Below are 27917 nucleotides of genomic sequence, written 5' to 3' on the forward strand. Positions count from 1 at the left end.
ACCATGAGCTTATCAGTAGCTGAGCTGAAAGATCCCAGACAGAGGAAGTCCTTGGCAGTGAGCACAGTGGAGTTTGGATTGAGCGTTAGTATGAGGGCAAATAAGTTTCTAAATTAATTGTTAATGGGCTAAAATAAAAGAAAATATGTTAAATAAACAAATACTTAACCCCCCCCACTTCTAAATTAAAGGTAAAAATAAAACCTAGTGTCCAATTACAGAGTTAACATTTCAGTTTAAATATGAAGGAAAATTACTTTGGGAGGCGTGAGCCACCCTAGCTCAATGTAGACAGTGCAGGATGTATGACTACCTGCCCTGTCATCAAATGGTCAAAGACACATTCTGTCTTAGCTCATTAAAATGAGCTACTACACCAGGGAACTGGAAAGGTAACGAATGATGTACCATCTTTAAGGAAGTTGTTGGGGGTGATCCTAGGAATTACAGGTCAGTGACACTGATGTGAGTACTAAGTAAATAAGTTGAAATGCTAATTAAAAATACAATTATAAAACATCTAAATGAACATGATATTATAGGTAGAGCAGTGCAAATATTTGATTTTTCAATTTGCTGGCAATTCTGAAAAAAGATATTTTAGGTTGACCCAAAAATGAAAAGTTTAGAAATGTTCAGGGAATTGAAAAGTAGAAAAAAACCCATGTTTTGGGCCCAAACATTTGTGTTTAGATTTTGAGGATTTAAAATTAATTTTTAAAATATTTTTAGAGATAAAATGTTCTGACTTTTAAAAAATATATTGAGTCTTTTTGGCTGAAACAACTTGTTGAAACAGACATGAATGCACAAAATGTTTTGGTATTGCCGAATCTGCATTTCTGCCAACCAAACAAACAAAAATTCAGCTGAAACATTTCACCCAGCTATTATGATAGGGCCAAACCAGCAGGGCTTCTGTGATAAAATTCATGGTTTTCTAACCTATTTGAATTATTTGAGCATCTCAGGAAAGTAATGAATAAAGGAGAATTGGTTGACATTAGAATTTCAAAAAGCCACTGACAAAGTCCCCAACAAGAGGTTATTAAGGACACTAAATAAGTATAGGGTGGTGAAAAGTAAAGTACTGTCATGGATTAGATACAGACATGGGAAAAGGTTAATATTGGAATGCTACAAGGTTCCACTTTGGACTATGAACACAGCATATCCTCCCCAACATTACACTAGTTACTCTGTGAATACGGAATGAATTTTCAGAAAAGATAAATGTTAATCTGTTAATTTTGTTTATGATTAAGAAAAAATAGGTCCTTAGAGATCCTTTAAGATGTGTAGCATGCTATATCAGACCTCTTGTTTGCTACTGAATGATCTGAGTAACAAAATAACAGACTCTTTAAACTTCCCACAATCTTGAGCAAAAACCACACATGAGCTGGATTTTGTATAGGAGTGAGAAGGGGGTCTCCACCCACAAGAGAAAGTCTATTTAAACCCCTGGGAGACCCCTCCATTTTGTCTTCAGCTGGCTCAAGAGATAGCCTCTCCACCCCCCAGGATACTTGAAAGAAACTGGAACAAAGGACAGTATTCAAGGGGTGTGAGTGATTGCTGGATGCTGGCTAAAAGGAGATTAGTCTGTAAAAGGGAGCATTCTGGAACCGGTGAGGATCTTATCTGTATTCAGTTTGATTAGACATAGATTTGTGCATTTTATTTTATTTTGCTTGGTGACTTACTTTGTTCTGTCTGTTACTACTTGGAACCACTTAAATCCTACTTTCTGTATTTAATAAAATCACTTTTTACTTATTAATTAACTCAGAGTATGTATTAATACCTGGGGGAGCAAACAGCTGTGCATATCTCTCTATCAGTGTTATAGAGGGCAAACAATTTATGAGTTTACCCTGCATAAGCTTTATACAGGGTAAAACGGATTTATTTGGGTTTAGACCCCATTGGGAGTTGGGCATCTGAGTGTTAAAGACAAGAACACTTCTGTGAGCTGCTTTCAGGTAAACCTGCAGCTTTGGGGCAAGTAATTCAGACCCTGGGTCTTTGTTGGGGCAGACGGGAGTGTCTGGCTCTGCAAGACAGGGTGCTGGGGTCCTGAGCTAGCAGGGGTAGAAGTAGTCTTGGCACATCAGGTGGCAGGTCCCAGGGGGTTTCTGTGATCCAACCCATCACAAGTAGTTCAATATTTCTCCTCCAATGTGTATTACCTTGCCATTTACCAGCACTGAATTTCATCTGCCATTGTGTTGCCTATCACGTAGCTTTGTTAGATCACTTTGAAGTTCCAATATCTCTCAACTTGAGTAACCTAAGTTTGTGTCATTATCTGCAAATGTTGCTAGCTCACTGCTCACCGTTTTTTCTAGAGACCACTAATGAATATATATATTAAATAACACCAGCCTTAGTACAAAACCTTGCAACACCCTGTCTGCTCACCTTTTGACATGCAGAAAATTGAAATTGAAAATTTGTTCCTACTATTTATTTTTTAACCTCTTAGCCAGCATTCCAAAACAATTCCAATGACTATAAGTATTTCTTGTTTTGACTTTTAAAGTTTTGTGAGTTCCACCCTCCCCCTCCCATAAAAACACTATAAAAGCTTTAATTGTTGCTCTCCTCTTTTTGTAATTAAGCTTTCCATACTTTGCTTGGCTCATAAGTTTAAGGGGATTTTTTTTAAAAGGCAGCTTCTTGCACCAGCTCTTGGAAAAACTAATAAAAACTAATAAACCACCTTCACAGTGAATTTCTAGTGAATCATTAAGCAGAGATTTGTTGCCTTGGATACTGAGCCAGGTAGATATCCTAGTTTAAAAAAAACCCCAAACAATTTGACCTGTGAGCTCCGGAGGCAGGAAAAGCAAAGTTTCCTTGTGATAATGGTTAAAGTTTCTAGCAACAAAAAGTAAAAAATAAAAAAGACTGAAATTGTGGCTAGGTAGCTTGTTTTTCATCCTAATATAAAAGGTAAGAAATGATTCATTGAATAAATGGAAATCAGCATAAAATAAGACTTTAACAATGAAATAAATTATAAATAATTGTGACAATTCCTGTATAGAAATGCTAGATGTGTGAGCCGTTATGGGGATATATGGGTGATAGATACAATGGTATCTCTTGACAGATAAGTGGCTCTACTATGGAAGTGAAGGTATTACTCTGCCAACTTGATAAGAGGGGTTCCTTTTATTTTTTGGTATTGTGTTTTACAGGAACATAGCTTTTCAGACCATCAGGGCTATAAAATCTTAAGCACAGCATATGCACTGCTTTAAAGGAAGATGTAGGGGGACCCATGTCAATGAAAAGATAAGATACTTCCAGGACACCATACTAGGAAATACTGAAATGAGAGTTAAATCCTAGAGTCAATCACAGATTTGCCATCACCTACCCTGGGATCAATGTTAGGAGCTTTTGAGGATCTGGACCTTTGCTGTTAGTGAAACATATGAGGATGAGGGAGGGCAAAAAATTTTGGAGCTAGATGTGCTGGTGGATGAATTATTTATTTCTTTATTTTACTTCTCGGACAAAGCAAAGATTTTGAGTGAATGGGATTGGTGTTCTCTGCTAAACCTCCCAGGCAACAGGAATAAAATCACCACAGATAATTTTGGACACTCTCTGATCAAGTGAGAACCATAAATTACTAGTACTAAGTTTAACTTTCTTGCATCCAGGTCACTGAAGTTCACGCTACACATTCTTCTGAATTTTTAGAAACGACTTCAGTTTCCATTTCAAATGTTACCTTGGACATTTGATAATTATTGAAACTTGATAATTAGAGAAACAAATACGTTACATCATTCTATAACACTTGAGAATGCTCCTCCTGTTACATTATTAAGTACAAGGTTTATGATGCTCTCCTATCTGTTTGATTTTTGCCTCTGTTCATGAGTGCTGTGCTTGAATTTTTTTGTATCCATGAATTTTGCATCAGACATGGGGTGTAAACTCTGTTACTCTATCTCAGAATATTCTGTGGCAGATGTTCACTGGCTCATATTGAGATAGAACCATATTGATTGGGAAAATCCACATGGCATTTTTCCTATTTTCCTGATGAGAGGAAGGATGGATGAAAGGCACTGGATTGGGGCTTAGAAGATCTGATTCATTCATCTGTCTGTGCCATACACTCCCTGTGTGACTTTGGGCAAGATGCTTGGGGCCAGATTTTTTGAAAGAGCTCAAGGCCAGATTTTCTGGTGTTTAGCACTGGCAATTGGGGCCAGATTTTCAAAAGAACTCCTATTCAGACACCTAAATAAGGTTAAGTAATTAACCCTTTCACTATCCAGTCACATTTCAGAGGTAGAGAAACAGAAGCAGAGAGTTTAAGGCTGAGTAAACACTTCAAACGTAGGTTGACATAGCTGTGGTACTCAGGGGTGTGAAAAATCCACACCCATGCTGTTGCTATGGAGACCTAACCCCCAGTGTAGATGCAGCTAAGTCTACAGAAGAAAGACTTTGTTGTCAGGGGAGGTGGAATTTCTTTGGAAATGGAAATACCTCTTCTATCACTGTAGACTGTGTCTCCATTATGGGGCTATGCTGGCATAGCTATAGCACCATAGCTATGCCTCTATAGTGCCCATAGTGTAGACATGGCCCTAGTCACTTGTTGGCTCGCCCAAGATCTCATACTAAGTCATTAGCAAAGCTGGGACTAGAACATGAAAATACTGACTTAGGCCTGTGGTGTTACCATCAGACCACATATTATAAATTGATATATCTATATCTTTGCTGACGTTGTTCTCTCCATTTTATATAAAAATATAATTTTGTTAACCATGAAAGAACAGAAGCCATTAACTGTGAGCAGGGACTATAATGATGAAAAATATTGCTAAGTAGCAACCCACTGAGTGTATATGAAGAGCCCCAAAGGACTAGCTAGTATGATTATCGTGAGGGATAGCTCAGTGGTTTGAACATTGACCTGTGAAGACCAGCGTTGTGAGTTTAGCCCTTGAGGGGGCCACTTAGGGATCTGGGACAAAAATCAGTACTTGGTCCTGCTAGTGAAGGTAGAGGGCTGGATTTGATGACCTTTCAAGGTTTGTTCTAGGAGATAGGTACATCTCCTATTATTATTTAAGGGGACACAAATACAAGATTAATTCCTCTTTTACCTCTCTCCAAGATCAATGGTACATGAGGATCCTATTTTAAAGGACTCAGGATACAAGCAGATAGCCTGGTACTGAGAGCCAGGCTGTGGTAGATAGGTTGCTCCAGGCGAGGGGAGTTCTGGTGGGTCTGTGGCATTTGACTGCTAGTCTTTAATCAGTGATGAATACAGATCACACTGTTGGGATTTATACTGGCAGATTTGGCAGTCTTTTCCTGCTTTATATGGACAGGGATAGACCCACATATAGGTCTTTCTCTAAGGATCTTTTTTTTTTTTTGAATAATTACAGTGAGTAATTATGCACACATGACTATTGGATTTGATGGGAGCAGCAGAAAGGCCCAATATATGTTATTGGATCAGACATGGATAAGGCGTTTTATTTTCACTTTGCACAATGTGTATGATTCACACTGTTCTAAATCATAGGCACTCAAGCTGAGGTCACAGTCAGGTTCAGGGGAGATGCACAACCCTACCTTACTTTATAGCTAGGTGGGATGGGGGCCAATTTTTTTGTTGTCACTTGGGATTCTGATGTGGAAAATCTTGAGAATCACTTTTCTACATTGCCTCTAGAGCATGGAAAATACTGCAAACTATTATTCAAGAATGTTGATTTGAATATAAACTGCATTCATGTTGATGGTAATATTGGCCCTTTATTTTCAGGCATGTGTTTTCAAAACTGTTTAAGGAAAATTAAAATTTCACAAATACCTGTGCCAATGTGGTTTTATGAAGGCTCACAATGGAAGAGATTACATTGCCAGCTCCAAACTGACATAGCAGCCCAAGGAACTTAGTCTAGTCCTATTTATAAATGTTTCAAGTCATCTAACTGGGAAGCAGAAACATTGTGCCATATAACTTGTCATTAATTATGCAGTATGAATGGCACATTATGAATAGCAAAATCTGAGATAAATAGTCACAGCAAATAATTTGCAGGTAATTAATAGGAATGAAATATGTCTCCATAAAAAAATCACCAGATAATTTCAAATAACAAAAAAAAATTCTCAACAAATCATGTGGAAAGAGAGACTAAATTAGTCATATATTATTATGAGTTGTTTAGTCAGATCTAGTTGTTTTATGCTGGCTTTCATCTTTATTATCTTTTATGTGTTTTGTCACAGTTTGGTATGCTCTTCTGTGGTCTGGTTAGGTCTGTAAAACTTTAATACAAAAGAAATAAAACACAGAACATGTTTTCTTTGGTAAGTTGACTTATAGGAATGGAGAACAATTGGTAATGAGACATAGAGTATTTTACATCTAGGCTATTGATTCAAATCCAGCTCAAGTCAGTGCTGACCAGTGTTTCCCGTCTAAAGGCCTGATCCAGAGTCCATTGAAGTCAGCAGCAAGACTCCTATTGAATTTGGATCAAGTTCTCTAATAGTTGTTTGGTGGGCCATTTGAAACGAGCTTTGTGGACTCAGTCTAGTTCTCAGGAGGGAAGTGTTCATACAAAACCACCCATTGGCAATCTCATTAAGTGCCCAAGAACTGAGTGAGCATGGTGGCTGAGTTGTCACGCCTACCACCAGTAGTGCTCAGGATTGAGGCAAGTTGGTAAGGCTTTTTGTTGAAGTATTCACTTCAGTTGGCTATTGTGAATGTTTTCTTCTGGGGTCCTCTATTTATCTACGCTGTTATTATCTTATTTTTATGCTTTCATTGAAATGCTCAGTAGTTTATTACCACCACCTGTTGAATATGTTAAAGTGCATTCCAGATGTCATTGCTTGCTCTGTTAGCTGCACAATCACTTGGTTTAGGTATGCAGCACAGACACAATGGCCCAGGATCATTGGGATGGGGTGATGGGAGAGCAAAAGAGATATACTGGCAGCTCATTCCCTGGCAAGCACCTGGCCCAGTTCCTCGACATAAGATAAAACACCCTGAGATTGCTCTATCTTAGGCTGGGTGCCTTTGGCTCTAACGGGTTGTCAAGGCACCTGAGGATCAAATGGCTGTAGCAGCTCCCAAGGGACCTTGCACCCCCCTTTTGCCCAACCATGATTCCTATTCTGGAGGTTGGGATGGGGTAGCCAGGGCCGGCCCTACACCAAATGGTGCTCTTGGTGAGGATCATCTTCGGCACTCCTTCCTCCATTTGTTAAACTTTTGTATAACTTATTTTTTATTGTATATGTAGCCTATTTCATGATTTTGATGGATGATTTACCCGCATGATTTATCTCTATCATATAAAATGATACATTTGCATGCTAGGATCTGTAAATCTGAATTTATTCATGCACGGCACCCTGAGCCTGGCACCCCCCAAGATTGGCACCACAGGTGGTTGCCTGCAGTGGCGGATTAGCCACTGGGCCAAGGGAGCCTGTGTCCAGGGCTCCCGGCCAATTGGCTGGGCCTGGAAAAATGGATGACCCTGCAACCCAACCCACTCTGCCTGCCTGGCGCTTGTGCCGGGGAGTGGGGTCGGGGCATGGGAAGCAGGGTTGGGGTCGGGGGCATAGGGACACTTGCTCTGGCCCAGGGCCCCACAAAACAGTAATCTGCCTCTGGTCGCCTGGGTTGCCTGCCCCTAAATCTGGTCCTGGGTGTGGCCTAGGAATTCTATGCCAGTTCTGCACCACTGAGAGATTCTACTATGCCAGGGAAATCCCTAGATAGCTTCGAGTCTGCTTTGTGCTGCGGCAAAGGGACAAAGCAGACTCAGTGGGCTGGTGAATCTGGCCCATAATTTTGAAAAGTTATCCTGAAAAGTGGCAATGTTGTCCTGTTTCTTGTCTGCGCATTAGCTTTTCTAGTTTAACACTTAGTTCAAATGGATGATGAGAGAGCAGTAGGTTTTTAGATTTGCTTTGCTGATATGCAGGTCATCTTCCTTGTTGAGAAGAATGATGCAGGGAAAAAAAATCTGAATTCAACTTGTCTTGCATTACATTCACCAACTCTGTGCTGCTAACATAAGAGTGAACTTTTGATAGACGGGGGCCAGCAGAGAATTCATGATTGTTCCAGCCCTGCCCCTAGCAAGTCTGCATGGGAATGCTGCTAATGAGTCCTTAGACAGAGAGGGGACACAAGTCACATAAAATATTAATTAACAAGCTGAGCAAGGCAGTCCAGTAGTGAACCTGAAACAAATCCCCTTGCCACAGTTATTTACCTTCATTCATTGGCAGAACTCACCTGCAATTTGAACTGACACATGCTGGCAGGATTGCTGTTCAGTCACGCTAGGCATATTGCTGGTTATTTGTGCCTCATTCATTGTTATTTTTTAAAAGAGGAGGGGAACAAAACCACCCCACACAGCCCAGACAAGCTGTGGTACAAGCAGTGTTTCTGGCAATGTGAAAGCTGTACAGTGTGATAGTGAAGCATAAGAAAAAAAAATACTCATTACAAGGACACATTTGTTTATTTGAGATATGCCAGTTGTGAAAAACCTGTCATTGCCAGTTATGTACCTGCCAGGGTCTAACAATCTGAATTCTCAGTGGGGGAATTAGACCATCAGCCACTGAACGCTAGGAGAAAAACAGCAGATAATTAAAATCATCTTTCTGCATTTCTATTGCCCCTTTAATCAGAGGATCTCAGAGTGCTTTACAGATATTCATAAAGCAGGTTCTCAACATTTTGCAGATGGATAAAATAACGTTAAAGGAGAATTTTCAAAGGCTCAGGCTTGGGTGTGGAGAATAAGTTTGGAGAGGCCAGTCTGGGCACTTAGGGGAATGCTCAAAGGTGTATAGGAGAGAGGGGTTTCTGCTCTGAAAGTTTGCTCTAAGTCCGGGGCAGGCAGAGTTTTATGGTGTGGACATTCTGTCACTGTTCTGCTCCCTAGTTAAGATGAGAGTCAAAGCCAGGATATGCTGGGAGAGTGCCAGTTGGCCTGTTGCCAGGTTATGCACTTTCCGCTCACTTCTTGTAATGTCAATACAATCTCCTCATAGCACCCTAGTGCTGATCCTTCCCTGAAGTTTGTTCTCTAAAAGGCACATCATTTCCTGGAGGTTGCACAGACCCAGAATAGGCAGAAGCAGAAGGCTCAGAAGAAGACAGAGGCTGAGACCTTCCCTGCTGTGAAGTCTAGTTACCATCAGGAGAGGATTTTAAAGTGCAAGCCAAGGGTAACTATTTATTTGTAATTGTGCCAGTAGATTAAAAATGAAACTAAGATCTTTGTTCAAATCCAGTATCAGAGGGGTAGCCATGTTAGTCTGGATCTGTAAAAGCAGCAAAGAATCCTGTGGCACCTTATAGACTAACAGACGTTTTGGAGCATGAACTTTTGTGGGTGAATACCCACTTCATCGGATGCAAGTTCAAATCCAGTGTGTTCTCAGGGTATTTGCTTCCTGCATAGGACAAGGAGGGGGAGTTGATGGTGCCATTGCAGGAATAGCAGTCACTGCCTGACATATTGGCTGATAGTTGCTCTTAGCTTGTGCCAGTCTGTTCTGGTGAGATGAGATAATTTGTCCTTTAAGCAGTCAGTGCATTTGTCTCTATTAACATAGATTAGGAGAGGACTTTGTCCCCTGACTCAGTGGCTTCATGCTTAGTTATGATGTCACCGGGGCTCATTCTTTTAAGTAGCTCCAGTTCTTTCACATCTGGAGTGGATGAGACATTTGTATTCTTCAAAAATGGCACAGATGCCACTTGAAAGAACTGAAGCAGTCTCAGTAGTTACTTTAGATGGGTCGAGAGGAGAGAGGGTGTTACATCTACATACCAGCCACACCCTAAAACTCATCCAAACATATTGTGGATGTAGATGTCACCACATGCACTAGGTATGACATCTGCACATGCCCACAAAATGCTGCACCGATCCCCTCAATCTTTATTACACAGATACATATATTAGCTCCTGGTACCTGTACCTGACACGTCAGTAGTTCCCCCTTACTTCTGCACCAAGCAACAATTCCCAACATCAGACGTAGCTGTGCGTACTTTGGTACTGGTAAAAAAAAGACAAATCTTTTTTCCATTGAAATATTTCTCGGGTCCAGGTTGGAATCTAGTCAAAATGAGTGTGTGTGAGAGAGAGAGAGAGAGAGAGCAACCTATACCAGAACAGCCAACAGTTTCTCTCTCTCTCTCTCTCTCTCTCTCTCCAGTTGGAGCTATTCCACTTTGAAAAATTAATATTGATTGGGCCAAACGGGAAGGTTGAGTTAATAGCCTGGGGGTAGATCATTTGGTTGGGACATGTGGGACTGCAGTTCAAGACCCTACTTTTCCTGATTCAGAAGATCATGAACCTACATCTCCCAGTTTGGGAGTAAGGGCCTTAACCACAGAGCTATTCTGGGATTGGCCTGAATAGGTTTTTCTGTGAAAAACTTCAAAAAGTCTCATGGGAACAAAAACAAATTTTGAAACTTCAAAATTTGCAGAACAGAATTGTTGTTGTTTTCCTGCCAACTCTAATGGTAACATCTCTAAATAAAAGACGTAATGATGGCTTCTTGGATTTCGAGATACTTCAGTAAGTTCCTTCTCCTTTTGCACATACAGTTGCAGTCTGGTGCGAAAATATCTAGTTTTACTTAAGAATCTAATTTCTCCCATCCTGTTCATTCAAATCCAATATCCTCATGCAAAAATATCATCTCATGTTGTCATAACTCTGGTGATTTAAAGCACACATTACAGTTCTATATTTTGTTTTAATTACAGATACTCTAGAAGAATAAAATATTTATACATGTGCTGTCCTCCTTTTCTCTCTGCACAACAGAGAGAATAAGTGAAGCTGCTTTGAATCTGAAATAAGGTAACCTTTCTCAACCTGTGTTTATGTATTTAGGATATATCCTCATAAATTCTTTATTATTAGAGCTACTAAGGATCCATCATTTATGAAGAAATTTGGAAGCAAGTGTAGGTCTTGAGCATTTTTCAGGCTAATGTCCTCATTTGCAAAGGATATATACCTATTGCCTCTAAAGAGATGCTTATAAGAGACCATATCCAGTCTTGCTGGCATTTTCATTAAATCCAACCTTACTGGACAAGACTGTCAAATAATTTCTTTTCTAAATGTAAAACTTCCTTATTCGTCACAATTTTCTGCAAGATTTCGTTTTCCTCTTCATCTTCCTGACACACTCGATATCTAGCAAGAGGGAGCCTACTGTACAGCCTTGCTGTATCTCATTATTGCTAGTAAAGGGAAAAGGCCTTCTGCAGCTTGGAGTATGACCACACTGTCTCCTGGGATGACTGGTGTGAGCAACTTATGTACTGCAGCTGCACCTGAGGATAACAGAATCCTTTTAAAATGACACAAGTATGGTATATAGTATTATCCGCTTAGTGTACAAATTCTATATTCAATTAATTTAAAAAATTCCCAACAACTTCATGTTAGCAAATTAAAACTATACATGCACAACCTGATCTTCAGCTGCTGTTGATCGGTGTTGCTGCACTGACATCAGCTGTGCTGATTTACACCAGATGAAGCTCTAGCCCATGTTTTAAAATTGGTTATTACTTTTTTGAAAATATTTCAAGTACCCTACATGACACACAGTCTAGGCTAGTTTAACAGGGTGTGCCTGCACAAAACAGTATAGGCCTGATTCTTCTGTCATCAAAACTGATGTAAATCAGGAGTGACTTTATCAAAGACTGCTGAATTACAGAATCAGGCCCTATTTGTCTACTGGTCTCAGTTTAAAGCAATCCATCCATCCATCCATCCACAGTAACAAATAGCAGAAACAGTAAGTGATCAAATGCACCCCTGTGTTCACATGCTACACATTATTGTAATACTCTTTGTACAAAATATGCCTTGTGAGGTATCACTTGAAAACTAATAACTTACTGGACAATCATATCACAGTGAAAAGTATGTAGTCATAACTGAAGTGTGTTTACCAGACTAATGTGGGGAATGGGTAAACCTGTTTCTCAAAGACAAAAGACATATTGATGCCTCTAGCCAGATGTCATCAAAGCTGATAGGCTATCATCACCTATCAAGTGGCTATTCTTGGGCAAGGGTGGCAGGAACAAACATCTGCATCTTAGCAAAAACCAGCATGGAACCTCTTTCACCACCAGACTCATTGTCTCCATCCCCACAATGGGAATGAACTTTATCTAGAGGCAACACTCAGGAAAATGCATTTCAAAGGGGAACTGAACTATAAAAGCGAGGGGCAAAAGCACCCCATGTTATGTCTGCCTATCCATCTCCTAAAAAGACAAAAGAAACAGCTGTTGGCCTTTGGGAGCAGATCTGGGCTTAAGAGTTTGGTCAGCAGTGTTACTGGTAAGGGACTTCACCTTGAAGACTAGTGCTAGGAAGCATTTTATCTTTATTTCTCTTGTAACCATTTCTGACGTTAATGCCTTACCCGTGTACTCACTTAAAACCTATTGCTTTGTAATTAAATGCATTTGTTTTATTCTTTAATGAAAAGTAATCCAGTGTTGTGAATTGTAGAGGGGCAACTCCATTTATGGTTGCAAACTGCTATATATCAATCCCCTTTGGGATGGCAATGGACCTAATATATCTGGACTGTCCAGGAGAGGACTTGACAGTGCAGAACACATGTTGTGAGGGAAAATCCAGGACTGAGAGTGTGTTGGGGTCACCCTGTAAGTTGTAACCAAGGCGGGTAGAAGCCGGAATGTGACTGGAGTGTGGCTGGCAGACTGCAGCTATACACAGACACTCAGGCTGTTACCTGCAGGCTGTTTGGCTGTTTGTGAGCATCCCAGGTTGGAGCTACAGCAGCAAAACATTGTGAGGTACCCAAGTTTGCAGGGTAGGGGTGACACAGCCCCTCACTGGTCCAGATAGCACCCCGGAATGTCATCCAATAGCATCATAAAAGCCCTGATCTCCACTCTCATACCAATATTAATATAAATACTTGTTCCCTCCTTCCTCTGGCAGCATGACTCTTTCAGATACTCTGCTGCCACTGGACAACCACCCAATGCCTAAGCAAAAATATCCTCCCCGAAGGAGCTGCAGGCACTGAGTCTGAATTAATGCTGGAAGTGGATCTGTGAGGCAGTTCGGTGTGTAGAATAGCTGTAAATACTGTAATGCTCTCTAAAGCGGCTCACAACCATGAGTGCCAACCCAAGAGCAGACTGTCAAAAACAGAGCAGACACCCCAAACTGGTGGTGTGATCTATAATTAGATTTCCCCAAGCCAGTAACAAATGCAAACTCCTGGATCACTGTAATAGCCTTACCATTGACTCATAGAGAGTCGTCTTAGACTCTCCAGTCTATCTTGCCACCTAGATAAACTGGACTTAGTGATAACTTGTCATTTACACCAAAAATCATACCACATTCAGGTTGCTTCCAGTCCCAAGAGACCAGTTACTTACAACCCAGATCAGTCTGGTACAGTAGATCTTACACCAAAGACAACCCCTATAGCCAATCCTGTAATAAACTATCTAAAGGTTTTTTACTAGAAAAAGAAATGAGAGTTATTTACAAGTTAAAGCAAACAAACGTATACACACAAATGAGTTACCAACTAAATCCTGAGAGTGGCAGAGTTGTAGTGATCTGTCAATTCAAAGTACCTTTCAGGGAGCACCCAAGAGGCAGTCTCTGGGGATCTCTGTGCTCAGTTTAGAGTCTCTGGTACTGTCAGAGTTCAAACAGCCAAAAAGATGGAAAATTTTCCTGTGGCTTTGTTTTATTTCCTTCATTCAGCTTCCAAGCCCACAGGATGAGCTTCTTCCCTGCAGGTAGCATTTCCCAGGTGCGATAGGGACATTAACCAATCCTTTGTATTGTGATGATTTTTGATAGTCCTTCTGGATGGGCAGAGGAAGACAGGATGATTCCCGTGCCTGTGTTCACAAGTTCAGGGCAAACATTTTCAAAGTTATAAAGCAAAACTTAGATATTTTCTTATAGAACAGCATACAGACATTGCAAGTAAGCTTAATGCACACAGCAACTTACAAGCATTTCATAGATACTCAACACTAATTACATTCTTATAAGACTAATACCCATTGTAAGCAAAACTAACATACAGGTGACCTGGTTTGGTCTCCAGCTACAAGGATGTCAGTTCTGAGGTAATGTCTGAGGCCTTGGCAAGAACTGGCATCTGGCCTGCCAACATCACAAATACATACTCTGCCTTTGATATGATTAGGTTAAAGGTTACACTACAGTAATTATACAGGCAAACTGCTACTGGCGTCCAAATGTGCTGTGCTCAATAACAGTAGTTAATTAATTGTACTTTTCACAGACAGAACACTTCAGCCCATGAGGTTACTGCTTCTACCAGCATTAATGGAGCTTTACAGCACCCCTTCAGGGTGTTGCTATAACCATTCTAGAGATGGATCAACTGAAGAAAAGAGGGCTTAATTGCCTTGCTCAAGGACACATAGCAAGTGGCTGAGCAAAGAATAGAACTCAGCTGCCATTTCTCCCTTCTCTAGCCATTAGCTACACTTGCTTCAACCATTTTTAAGTTCTTGTTTTGCAGGGTTTAGGGAAAGCTGTTATTATTTAGGTTTCAGAGTAGCAGCCGTGTTAGTCTGTATCCGCAAAAAAAACAGGAGTACTTGTGGCACCTTAAAGACTAACCAATTTATTTAAGCATGAGCTTTCGTGAGCTACAGCTCACTTCTTCGGATGCACTTAGGTTATGGGGCAAGTGATGTTGCTTTTCCACAATTTCAGCCCGTGCACGGTGACGGAAGCAATCTATGTAGAAGTCTAGTCTGTTGTTTCGACCCTCAGGAGGAGTCCATGCAGAATCCTTTTTATTATAGCGTTGGTAGGAAGGATTCTGTGGGTTAGTATGTAGTTCAGAGGTGTGTTGGAAGTATTCTTTGAGTCGGAGATGGCGAAAGTAGGATTCTAGGTCACCGCAAAACTGTATCATATTCGTGGATCTGGAAGGACAAAAGGAGAGTCCCCGAGATAGGACAGATTCTTCTGCTGGGCTAAGAGAATAGCTGGAAAGATTAACAATATTATTGGGTGGGTTAAGGGAGCTACTGTTGTGGCTCCTTGTGCCATGTAGCAGTTTAGACAGTTTGCTTCTCTACAAAAGAAAAAGGACACTAAAGTTTTTGTTGTAAATGGCTTGTCTAGTTTTTGTAAAGTAAATAACAGAACACCACTAGCCATCACCTACAGCCCCCAACTAAAACCTCTCCAGTGCATCATCAAAGATTTACAACCTATCCTTAGAGATGATCCCTCACTCTCACAGATCTTGAGAGACAAGCCAGTCCTCGCTTATAGACAGCCTCCCAACCTGAAGCAAATACTCACCAGCAACCGCACACCATACAACATAAACACTAACCCAGGAACCTATCCTTGCAACAAAGCCCGATGCCAGCTCTGTCCACATATCCATTCAAGTGACACCATCATAGGACCTAATCACATCAGACACGCCATCAGGGGCTCGTACACCTGCACATCTACCAACATGATATATGCCATCATGTGCCAGCAATGCCCCTCTGCCATGTACATTGGCCAAACCGGACAGTCTCTACGCAAAAGAATAAATGGACACAAATCTGACATCAGGAATCATAACATTCATAAACCAGTGGGAGAACACTTCAACCTTTCTAACCACTCAGTGACAGACTTGAAGGTGGCAATTTTGCAACAAAAAAACTTCAAAAACAGACTCCAAAGAGAAACTGCTGAACTTGAATTAATATGCAAACTAGATACTATTAACTGTGGGTTAAACAAAGACTGGGAATGGTTGGGTCATTACACCAATTGAATCTATTTCCCTATGTTAAGTTCTCCTCACACCTTCTATGGGCCATCTTAATTATCACTTCAAAAAGTTTTTTCCTCCTGCTAACGATAGCTCATCTCAATTGATTAGACTCTGCCTGTTGGTATGCATACTTCCACCTTTTCATGTTCTCTGTATGTATAAATATCCCCTGTCTGTGTGTTCCATTCTATGCATCCGAAGAAGTGAGCTGTAGCTCACGAAAGCTCATGCTTAAATAAATTTGTTAGTCTTTAAGGTGCCACAAGTACTCCTGTTTTTTTTGCTGTTATTATTTAGTATGCAAGGCTATCAGGCTTTTTATCATTGCAATAACACCCTGCTCAAAGTACACAGCACTTTTCGATTTGTGGCTTGCTCTGCTCTGGAACTGCCTTCGAGCCAAATGTGGCTATTGCCAGCAGTTGGCATTTGTAATGTAAATAAAACAAACTGCTTGGAAATATCTCTGACATTTTCCTTGCTGCTGGAGTGGCCCTTAAACGTAGGCCCTCCTCTTTCCTCAGAATCAAAAAGTTAATTTAGCTATTAGCCACTAAAACCTTTATCATTGGGGTTGATTTTATTAACTATGTGTAGATAAAACATGATGGGCCAAATTCTCCTGACTCCCAATGGGAGTTTTGCCTGAGTAAGGGCTGCAGCATTTGGGCTGATTACAATAAATATCATTTTTATAAGGAAAGTAGTAGTATTTAGCAATGTTACTCACTACTCTGAGTAATGTACAGTGCAGTCCATCCCCCTTTACATTGCTCCTGGATGGGCTGCCTTGGTGTTTGGTCCCTGGGACTGCCAGAAAGGGTTGGTTCCTGACCCTCCCTCTAGAGACACCTGGGGCACAACCCTAGAGGAGCTGGCAGCCTGTGAGTTCTTCACCTTCCTGGAGGCGGTGAGGTTCAGGCTTCAGGCTTCAGCCACGGGGTGGTGGGGCAACAGGCGCCGGCTATCCGGCTTCAGGCTCCGTACCCTGACCCTCGGGTTCTAGCCCTGGTCCCCAACTGTGGGGCTTTAGGCTCCAGCCCTGGGGTTTCAAGCTCCATCTCAGGGCCTCATTTCCCAGGCTTCAGCTCCCTGCTGCCTTCCCTGGCCCCTGCTGCCTCCCTATCCACCTCCCCATCCTGGGGTGTAATTTGTCCCCGGGCTTGCCAGGGCTGAGTAAGTTTGTTGTGAAAAGTGAAACTTGTATGTTTGTTAATATCACTTTTCACAGCAGACTCAGTAGCTAGCTGGGAGGCTGTGAAAAATATTAACAAATATACAAATATCACTTTTCACAGCAGCCGACTTGGAGCTCAAATCAAATCAAACAATTTTCAAATCAATCACACTGGCTCTGGATGGTGCTGGATGGTGTTGGAGGTCTGTGATCTACAGGAGGTCAAAGTAGATAATTTAGTGGTCCCGTCTGATCTTAAACTCTATACAGGGGCGGCTCCAGGCACCAGCGCAGCAAGCATGTGCCTGGGGCAGCAAGCCGCGGGGGGCAGCCTGCCGGTTGCTGTGAGGGCGGCAGTCAGGCAGCCTTTGGCAGCATGCCTGCAGGAGGTCCACCAGTCCTGTGGCTTTGGCGGAAATTCAGCGTCGGGTACGCTGAAGGTGCGGGACCGACAGATCACCCGCAGAAACGCCGCCAAATCCACGTGACCAGTGGACCACCCTCAGGCGTGCCTCCAAAGGCCGCCTGACTGCCACCCCTGATTCTATAACAGAGGTCCATCTAGTGCAGATTCCTGTTTCCAACGGTGACCTGTGCCAAGTGTTTCAAAGGAAGCAAAAAGAAACTTCATTTTGGAAGACATTAAGGATACGTGATTTTACATGCCTCAAAGTCTATAATTACTTGTGGTTTAAAATAAAAAATGGGCTGCCACCATTGGTTTAGGATTCAGTGGTTTTGGGATTATGTATAAGAAATACCTCCATTTTGAAATTTGGGGTCTACATTAAAAAACTCACCTCCTTTAACATACAGTTCATGAATCAGATTTAAACAATGATAGCAAAAGCCTAGAGAAGCTAGTTAGTCAATGTTCTCCTCTAACCTTTGTAATCCAGATCATAGGTTATTGTCTAGGACTATTTTCTTTGTCTTTTCCAGATGTTTTCAGAGACATGTATCTCTTTTAATTACCCTTGACATTAAAATACTGAAATTTTAATGTTTAATTCTTGTGACTCAGAACAAACTATTGACCTTGCTAGGAAGGATTCTGTGGGTTAGTATGTAGTTCAGAGGTGTGTTGGAAGTATTCTTTGAGTCGGAGATGGCGAAAGTAGGATTCTAGGTCACCGCAAAACTGTATCATATTCGTGGATCTGGAAGGACAAAAGGAGAGTCCCCGAGATAGGACAGATTCTTCTGCTGGGCTAAGAGAATAGCTGGAAAGATTAACAATATTATTGGGTGGGTTAAGGGAGCTACTGTTGTGGCTCCTTGTGCCATGTAGCAGTTTAGACAGTTTGCTTCTCTACAAAAGAAAAAGGACACTAAAGTTTTTGTTGTAAATGGCTTGTCTAGTTTTTGTAAAGTAAATAACAGAACACCACTAGCCATCACCTACAGCCCCCAACTAAAACCTCTCCAGTGCATCATCAAAGATTTACAACCTATCCTTAGAGATGATCCCTCACTCTCACAGATCTTGAGAGACAAGCCAGTCCTCGCTTATAGACAGCCTCCCAACCTGAAGCAAATACTCACCAGCAACCGCACACCATACAACATAAACACTAACCCAGGAACCTATCCTTGCAACAAAGCCCGATGCCAGCTCTGTCCACATATCCATTCAAGTGACACCATCATAGGACCTAATCACATCAGACACGCCATCAGGGGCTCGTACACCTGCACATCTACCAACATGATATATGCCATCATGTGCCAGCAATGCCCTCTGCCATGTACATTGGCCAAACCGGACAGTCTCTACGCAAAAGAATAAATGGACACAAATCTGACATCAGGAATCATAACATTCATAAACCAGTGGGAGAACACTTCAACCTTTCTAACCACTCAGTGACAGACTTGAAGGTGGCAATTTTGCAACAAAAAAACTTCAAAAACAGACTCCAAAGAGAAACTGCTGAACTTGAATTAATATGCAAACTAGATACTATTAACTGTGGGTTAAACAAAGACTGGGAATGGTTGGGTCATTACACCAATTGAATCTATTTCCCTATGTTAAGTTCTCCTCACACCTTCTATGGGCCATCTTAATTATCACTTCAAAAAGTTTTTTCCTCCTGCTAACGATAGCTCATCTCAATTGATTAGACTCTGCCTGTTGGTATGCATACTTCCACCTTTTCATGTTCTCTGTATGTATAAATATCCCCTGTCTGTGTGTTCCATTCTATGCATCCGAAGAAGTGAGCTGTAGCTCACGAAAGCTCATGCTTAAATAAATTTGTTAGTCTTTAAGGTGCCACAAGTACTCCTGTTTTTTTTGCTGTTATTATTTAGTATGCAAGGCTATCAGGCTTTTTATCATTGCAATAACACCCTGCTCAAAGTACACAGCACTTTTCGATTTGTGGCTTGCTCTGCTCTGGAACTGCCTTCGAGCCAAATGTGGCTATTGCCAGCAGTTGGCATTTGTAATGTAAATAAAACAAACTGCTTGGAAATATCTCTGACATTTTCCTTGCTGCTGGAGTGGCCCTTAAACGTAGGCCCTCCTCTTTCCTCAGAATCAAAAAGTTAATTTAGCTATTAGCCACTAAAACCTTTATCATTGGGGTTGATTTTATTAACTATGTGTAGATAAAACATGATGGGCCAAATTCTCCTGACTCCCAATGGGAGTTTTGCCTGAGTAAGGGCTGCAGCATTTGGGCTGATTACAATAAATATCATTTTTATAAGGAAAGTAGTAGTATTTAGCAATGTTACTCACTACTCTGAGTAATGTACAGTGCAGTCCATCCCCCTTTACATTGCTCCTGGATGGGCTGCCTTGGTGTTTGGTCCCTGGGACTGCCAGAAAGGGTTGGTTCCTGACCCTCCCTCTAGAGACACCTGGGGCACAACCCTAGAGGAGCTGGCAGCCTGTGAGTTCTTCACCTTCCTGGAGGCGGTGAGGTTCAGGCTTCAGGCTTCAGCCACGGGGTGGTGGGGCAACAGGCGCCGGCTATCCGGCTTCAGGCTCCGTACCCTGACCCTCGGGTTCTAGCCCTGGTCCCCAACTGTGGGGCTTTAGGCTCCAGCCCTGGGGTTTCAAGCTCCATCTCAGGGCCTCATTTCCCAGGCTTCAGCTCCTGCTGCCTTCCCTGGCCCCTGCTGCCTCCCTATCCACCTCCCCATCCTGGGGTGTAATTTGTCCCCGGGCTTGCCAGGGCTGAGTAAGTTTGTTGTGAAAAGTGAAACTTGTATGTTTGTTAATATCACTTTTCACAGCAGACTCAGTAGCTAGCTGGGAGGCTGTGAAAAATATTAACAAATATACAAATATCACTTTTCACAGCAGCCGACTTGGAGCTCAAATCAAATCAAACAATTTTCAAATCAATCACACTGGCTCTGGATGGTGCTGGATGGTGTTGGAGGTCTGTGATCTACAGGAGGTCAAAGTAGATAATTTAGTGGTCCCGTCTGATCTTAAACTCTATACAGGGGCGGCTCCAGGCACCAGCGCAGCAAGCATGTGCCTGGGGCAGCAAGCCGCGGGGGGCAGCCTGCCGGTTGCTGTGAGGGCGGCAGTCAGGCAGCCTTTGGCAGCATGCCTGCAGGAGGTCCACCAGTCCTGTGGCTTTGGCGGAAATTCAGCGTCGGGTACGCTGAAGGTGCGGGACCGACAGATCACCCGCAGAAACGCCGCCAAATCCACGTGACCAGTGGACCACCCTCAGGCGTGCCTCCAAAGGCCGCCTGACTGCCACCCCTGATTCTATAACAGAGGTCCATCTAGTGCAGATTCCTGTTTCCAACGGTGACCTGTGCCAAGTGTTTCAAAGGAAGCAAAAAGAAACTTCATTTTGGAAGACATTAAGGATACGTGATTTTACATGCCTCAAAGTCTATAATTACTTGTGGTTTAAAATAAAAAATGGGCTGCCACCATTGGTTTAGGATTCAGTGGTTTTGGGATTATGTATAAGAAATACCTCCATTTTGAAATTTGGGGTCTACATTAAAAAACTCACCTCCTTTAACATACAGTTCATGAATCAGATTTAAACAATGATAGCAAAAGCCTAGAGAAGCTAGTTAGTCAATGTTCTCCTCTAACCTTTGTAATCCAGATCATAGGTTATTGTCTAGGACTATTTTCTTTGTCTTTTCCAGATGTTTTCAGAGACATGTATCTCTTTTAATTACCCTTGACATTAAAATACTGAAATTTTAATGTTTAATTCTTGTGACTCAGAACAAACTATTGACCTTGCTTATCAATGCACCTAATGTCTGTGCTTTGCCAGGCAGAATAATAATTCATCTTGCACTGACAGTATTGGAAATAAGATGCCTGATGCCATCACTGAATAGAGATAAGAAATATTCAACAATTGTTGACTACAGATTAAAAAGATGACTTCAACAAAAGGTGACCCATTCAGCTTCAGTTTAATAGATTGTATTGCAATTGTTGGGACTCAACAACTTGCAAAAAAATAAAAAAGAAACAAAAATACGTGTTCATTGCAAAATTATTATGGAGAAGAGTTTAAACACAACACAAGATTTTGAAAGAAACGATGCAATTCTGTACATCATTCAGAGAAATCTTGAGGACATGCAATGGTTTGGAAACAGGGGGAAATATTCATTTTATAGCTAGGTCTAAAGTAGCTCAAACTCTGCTATGTATAAAAAACAACAACAAAAGATGATGAGTGTAGCAGGGTGGACCCTGCTCCGGGGTTTTAAGGGGTTAGAAAGCAGCCTGGCAGGGCTTGAGAGCTGTGGCTGGAGGCTGCACTGATGGGGAAAGTGGCTGCAGCTGGGGCCACGCCCCAAACTGAAGCCCTGGGGATTATAAGAGGCAGGAAAGCCAGAGCCCAGACAGAGTCTCTCTCTGGCTCTAGAGAGAGATGGGCCTGGCTGCTTAGGGCTTAAGACAAGGTACCTGAGGGAAGCAGTGCTGGGGAATAGGCGGAGGAGCCAGGGAAGCTCACAGCCCCAGGCTGGGCCATAGGTACTGTGGGGGGTGGGGTGGGGAGGGCAGCCCAGGGGCAGGCAGGGGCAGCAGCAGCAAAAACCCCCCTTGCCCTTGCCTGTGATGTGATGAGCTGCACTGCCCCCAGTGTGGGGGTAGAGACATGACTGACAGTAGTAGCTACTACTGAGGCTGCAAGATAGGGGTGGGGGGGGGGGGGGGGGGAGGGAGACCCAACCATATAGGGGCAGGGGGTCCAGGAGGAGGGAGGGAACAGGGGCAGCACGGGTCACCGCCTGCTGGCCTGCCCAGGGGCTGGACCGAGGGACATTCTGCGGCCAACCAGCAGGCGGCGCGGCAGGGGTGAGTACCGCCCGCTTACAATGAGATTTGCATATATCTCATCCATGCTAGTTCCACATGCCAAATCTTGTAAACACATGCCGAGGACTAAAGCTGTGTAGTAACTAGAAACACAGGGAGACTTTTATCCTAGATATAACCCTACTAACAACTGTAGTGCCATAGCAGGGAATCTGAACAAGAGAATTTGCTATATTTCATGCTATAAATTGAATAAACAAAAAATCATTTCCATTTGTGCAATACAATCTATTGCAACTGGCACAAGATAATTATTTTTTCAATTATTATTTATTTGTATTAAAATAGAGATTAGAGGTACCAACAAAGATAGAAATCCCATTATATTAAGGATTGTGTAGACACAAAGTAAGAGACAGTTCATGCCCCTCAAAAGCTTACAGTCTAAACAAACAAGACAGACAAAGGGTGGGAAGGAAAACAGAGTGACAGAGAAGTGGCTTGCCTTTGGTCATACAGAAAGACTGTGACCAGGAATAGATCAGTCAGCCAGGTATAGAACCCAAGTCTCCCCATTCAACTGGCCTATCCAGCAGATCACGGTAGGTCTCTGCCTTTTTCTAGGTAAATAGGAGCCGGTCCACCTTCATCCATGTTTTTTCATTGACTTCAGTGAGAACTGAATAAGACGCTACTAAACTGGGGTCAAAGTGAAGGGAAAAAGGTATTTATACTCTTCCAAGCTCCATTCACAACATAAGCTCCACCCATGTTAGTCACCAAAATGAGGCTTTGCTCACAGTAAATTGTGCACATGTTCAAAATATGACTGTGCATGCTGTCTGGGTTCCACTGAGCTCCTTGAACTTGGCTTCACGTTGGTGGGGTCCATGGGCTCTGCTGGGTTACTTGGGCTTAAATCCTTCTTGACTGGGGAAAAGCATTTGGTGTTGGTATATCCCAAAAGCCACCCACTCATGGCACCAAAATGATATGTCAGACACAGTGAATTTTGCACATCTGTAACCCTCCCTCTCTGTTCTTACATGTAGAATGAAATAATTAACATTGTTAACATTTAAATTATCATTAGGCATCTTTAACCTCTCACTAAAATGAATGAAGCAATCCATACCTCTCAGAACTATTGTTCCAAGTTCTCTGCAACCTCACATCGACATCTCTGCATTGGCTACACTTCGTTAACATTCTGAAGTGTTCTTCACCATAATACCGAAAGATTTACTTTGTTAAAAAAATAAAGGAAGCTGAGACTCCAGAGGACAAGACAACAGTTTGAGAGAGGCACTAGTATGCTGTACCACCACGTACCAGATCAATCCAAGACCTGTAATAAACACGTGTGTATGTCCCTTTAGGTGAGGCATCAGCAAAACTTTAATATAACTATCTATTGCATTCTGTTATCAGAAAATAATGCTATCTCCAGCTTATTCTAATCCTATTAGAAATGTTTCTTTCAGCTCTAATTTTAATTGTCTGTAGCGCTATTAATCAATTGACAAATACAAATTGTTTACCTTTTACAGCAGCGTAGCTGCACAGTTAATTGACAAACAAGAGATGTCATGACCACCAGTAAATGATCTCTTTTGCTGAAAACTATTACATGGCTTGCTCTGACAACAGAAGTCACTGAGAGTTATAACCTTCAAATCCTTTGTGTGGTCTCACCATTATCATTGTCACAGACAACAGAAATGAGTCATGCTGGGGGGCAGGGCATGTATCTGCAGTTCTCGGTTCTTATGAATTGAGTGCAGAAATTCAGACGTAGTGTATTCCTAATAGCCTGGGACCATGCAATCTTCAATACAATACTTTGAAATTTGACTGTGTAAAAATGGCTCCACTGGATTCACCTCAACCGCTCCTTGTGTGTCATCTTACTATACTGACTAAATTTTTTTCATTATTTTTTATTCCTGTTAGTTCTGTAGAGGCAACACAGCTACAGTAGAGTGAGCTGAATTCTATTCTAGCTCACACATCACAAGAATAGTTCTAATGAAGAGGGTAAAATTTTTGAAAGCACCTAACTGATTTTCCAGCCTAAGTCCTATTTTGAAAAGAGACTTGGGCAATTGGAGCCATCTTTTTAAAGAGATTTTACATGTTGCTAGGCTAAGTGGAACAACATCTAACCTTTAGAAGGCCCACTGCCTAGTGGAATTTTCAGCCCCTTGTAACTGTAGAGATAGTTAAGTGCCTAAGAAAGGGATTTTCAGAAGCCAGCCAGCTGAGCAAGGAGTCACCATACTAGCCAGGAGTGAAATGCTGAGGAGAGGTGTGGTGAAAGAAAAGGGTCTTAGGTGCCTAAGCAGCTGACCTGGTACTAGGGTGACCAGACCAGGGCCGCCCAGAGGATTCGGGGTCTTCGGCAGCGGGGGGCCCTTCCGTTCCGGGATCCGCCGCCGAAGTGCCCCGAAGACCCGCGGCGGGGCCCCCCTGCCGCCGAACTACCGCCGAAGACCGGGCTGCAGTTCGGCGGCGGGTCCCGCTCCGTCTTCGGCGGTAATTCGCCAGCGGGGGGTCCTTCCGCCCCGGAGCGGAAGGACCCCCCGCCGGCGAAGACCGGGAGCAGAAGAAGCTCCTGCGCCTGGCCCCGCAAGAGTTTTCCGGGCCCCCCGGAGCGAGTGAAGGACCCCGCTCCAGGGGCCCCGAAAAACTCTGGTGGGGGCCCCTGTGGGGCTCGGGGCCTGGGCAAATTGCCCCTCTTGCCCCCCCCTCTGGGCGGCCCTGGACCAGACAGCAAATGTGAAAAATCAGGACAGGAGTGAGGGGTAATAGGAGCCTATATAAAAAAAAGACCCCTAAACGGGACTGTCTCTATAAAATCAGGACATCTGGTCACCGTACCTGGTACTCCTGGCTGACGGGACAGAGATATGTACCTCCTTCTGCTCAGAATCCTCAGCCACGAACCCTCCTCTAGAGTTAGGCACCTAAGCCAGGACAGCTGCTTATGTACCAAATGCTCCAGCAGTTGAAACAGTCTGTGTCTCCTGCTCATGCTTAATAATTCTCTTTCATTTGCCTTGCATTTCCCTGTGCCCCTCTCTGTCTTTTGTGCAGGTGCTGTGCTGCCCCCCTGCATCCACTCTCCCCGTTGCAGGGTCTGACAGGTGTTAGGTGTGCTCTGAGCATGTCTACAGGATCAGGCCCATCTGGTGAGCTATTAGTTCCCCCACCTACTTTAAAAATCCTGCTTTGGGAACTCTGGGACTTCAGCTTGAACAAGGGCACTGAGCTGCCTGAAAGTCAATGGGATTTAGGCTCCTAAGGGCCAGATTTTCAAAGTTTTTTAGATGCCTAAACAGACAGATAGGCACTTTAATAACACTAAGCAGATTAGGTGCCTAAATCCCATTGATTTCAATGAGAGATAGGGGCTTAAATCATTTAGGTACTTTGAAAATCCCACTAGGTACTTATCTGCAGCTTTAGTAGTCTAAAGACTTTTTAAAAATCTAGCTCATAGGCTATTTTGAAAATTTCACCCAGAATCTTTATTGCTAGTGATAAGTGAGTGTGGGGGTTTTGATCCCAGGCTAAGTGTGTGGGGTTGAGAGTTAGAAAAACATTTTTTAAAAGTGTAAATTGAGCAGATTTTATCTGGAAAACATAGAGAGCCAATTAAAATGAAATCACTTGATGTCATTTTAACAAATCAGCTTTTAGGGCAGAACCACACTGATCACTTTTGCAGATAAACATTTTTTTTTCTTCTGAGGCTGGGAACTGGCCTTTCCCAGTATTGATAGCACAACTGGTCCTGGTGTAAGGAACTAATTGTCATAGATCAATACTTTGCTTATATTTGCCTATGTTAAATATGGATTACCTTTCTTGGGATGCAGACAGTGCTGATGCCTGAGTTAACAACTCAGACATACTGATTAGGTCAAGTTAAACAAAATGTAAACCATGTGTCCTTTAAAGCTGTTCTTGGGAGCAAATCTTTCTGCATTGTAACAGATTGAATATATTATCAAACAAGGTGATGTGCTGCCAATATTTTAACAAGGGGCTTTCACAAAATCTTTATCTATTAATTAATTTGAAGGCCAGAAGAGACAACTGTGGTCATTTAGTCCAGGGGTCGGCAATCTTTCAGGAGTGGTGTGCCGACTCTTCATTTATTCACTCTAATTTAAGGTTTTGCGTGCCAGTAATATATTTAAGGTTTTTAGAAGGTCTCTGTCTATAAGTCTATAATATATAACTAAACTATTGTTCTATGTAAAGTAAATAAGGTTTTTAAAATGCTTAAGAAGATTCATTTAAAATTAAATTAAAATCCCCCAGACCGGTGGCCAGGACCCAGGCAGTGTGAGTGCCACTGAAAATCAGCTCCTGTGCTGCCTTTGGCACATGTGCCATAGGTTGCCTAGCCCTGATCTAGTCTGACCTCCTGCATATCACAAACTATAGGACTTCCTTGAATTAACTACTGCTTCACATCCAAAAGCTTAAAACAGAGTATGTCTTTTAGAAAAACATGCAATCTTGTATTAAAGATTTTCACCATTGGGGGAATAGGCCACAATCCTGAGTAAGTTGTTTCAATGATTAATTACCTTCACTGTTAAAATTTGCACCTTATTTCTAGTCTGAATTGTTCTAGTTTCAACTTTCAGCCACTGGGTATTATACCTATAATGGAATGCTAAACTATATTACATTGTTAAGCCACTAGGTGGCACTGTGTGTGAAATACAGTAGAACCTCAGAGTTCCAAACACCAGAGTTTCTGAACTGACCAGTTAACCACACACTTGATTTGGAACCAGAAGTACACAATCAGGCAGCAGTACAGACAAAAAAAAGCACAGTACAGTACTGTGTTAAACATAAACTACTAAAATAAATAAAGGGAAAGCAGCATTTTTCTTGTGCATGTTTCAAAGCTTTATTAGTCAATGTTCAGTTGCAAACTTTTGAGAGAACACCCATAACATTTTGTTCAGAGTTACAAACATTTCAAGTTATGAACAACCTCCATTCCCAAGATATTTGTAACTCTGGGGTTCTACTGTACTTTAAACTAAACTGGTAGAGCATTATACTGAACACATCTCGTGAGTATCTCTCTGGGAAGTTGTCTCTGTAGTCAGTCTATATCTGATACAGAAACCTGATCTGCTAGTAGCCCAGCAAGCTACTGTGTACAAGAAGTACATGACATAATGTCAGAAGTAAATTAGTGGCAGAAGAGAAAAACACAAGAACCAAAGCAAAAGGTTGCAGACAGAAGGAAAAAAACAACAAAGGTTGCAGGATCTCATCAACATGCAACTCTTCAATTCCCCAGAGAACTTCAGCTTTGCCAAACCTTCACAATGGAATGATTGAAAGCAGTATTTTCAAGATTTCAAATTGCCACCAAGCTCCACCAGGAAACTGTAGATATTCAGGTATCTTCTTTAATTTATGTTGTGGGGCAGCAGGCAGAGTGTATCTTTAAATCCTTTCACTTTACTGAAGACAGTCACAAAGATGACCATGAAAAGGTCCCTGCAA

At 42.2% G+C, this 27917-nt stretch overlaps 1 long non-coding RNA gene across 1 annotated transcript; it reads left to right on the forward strand.

The window, feature by feature from the left end:
* Positions 1–10831: 10831 nt before the first annotated feature.
* Positions 10832–25564, forward strand: LOC120399039. Its single transcript, XR_005594898.1, has 3 exons — positions 10832–10928; positions 22998–23097; positions 25470–25564. It is a non-coding gene; the product is annotated as an uncharacterized LOC120399039 (long non-coding RNA).
* The last annotated feature ends 2353 nt before the right edge of the window (positions 25565–27917 follow it).

This window comes from Mauremys reevesii, linkage group 2 (assembly GCF_016161935.1).
Source record: "Mauremys reevesii isolate NIE-2019 linkage group 2, ASM1616193v1, whole genome shotgun sequence".
Taxonomy (NCBI): domain Eukaryota; kingdom Metazoa; phylum Chordata; order Testudines; family Geoemydidae; genus Mauremys; species Mauremys reevesii.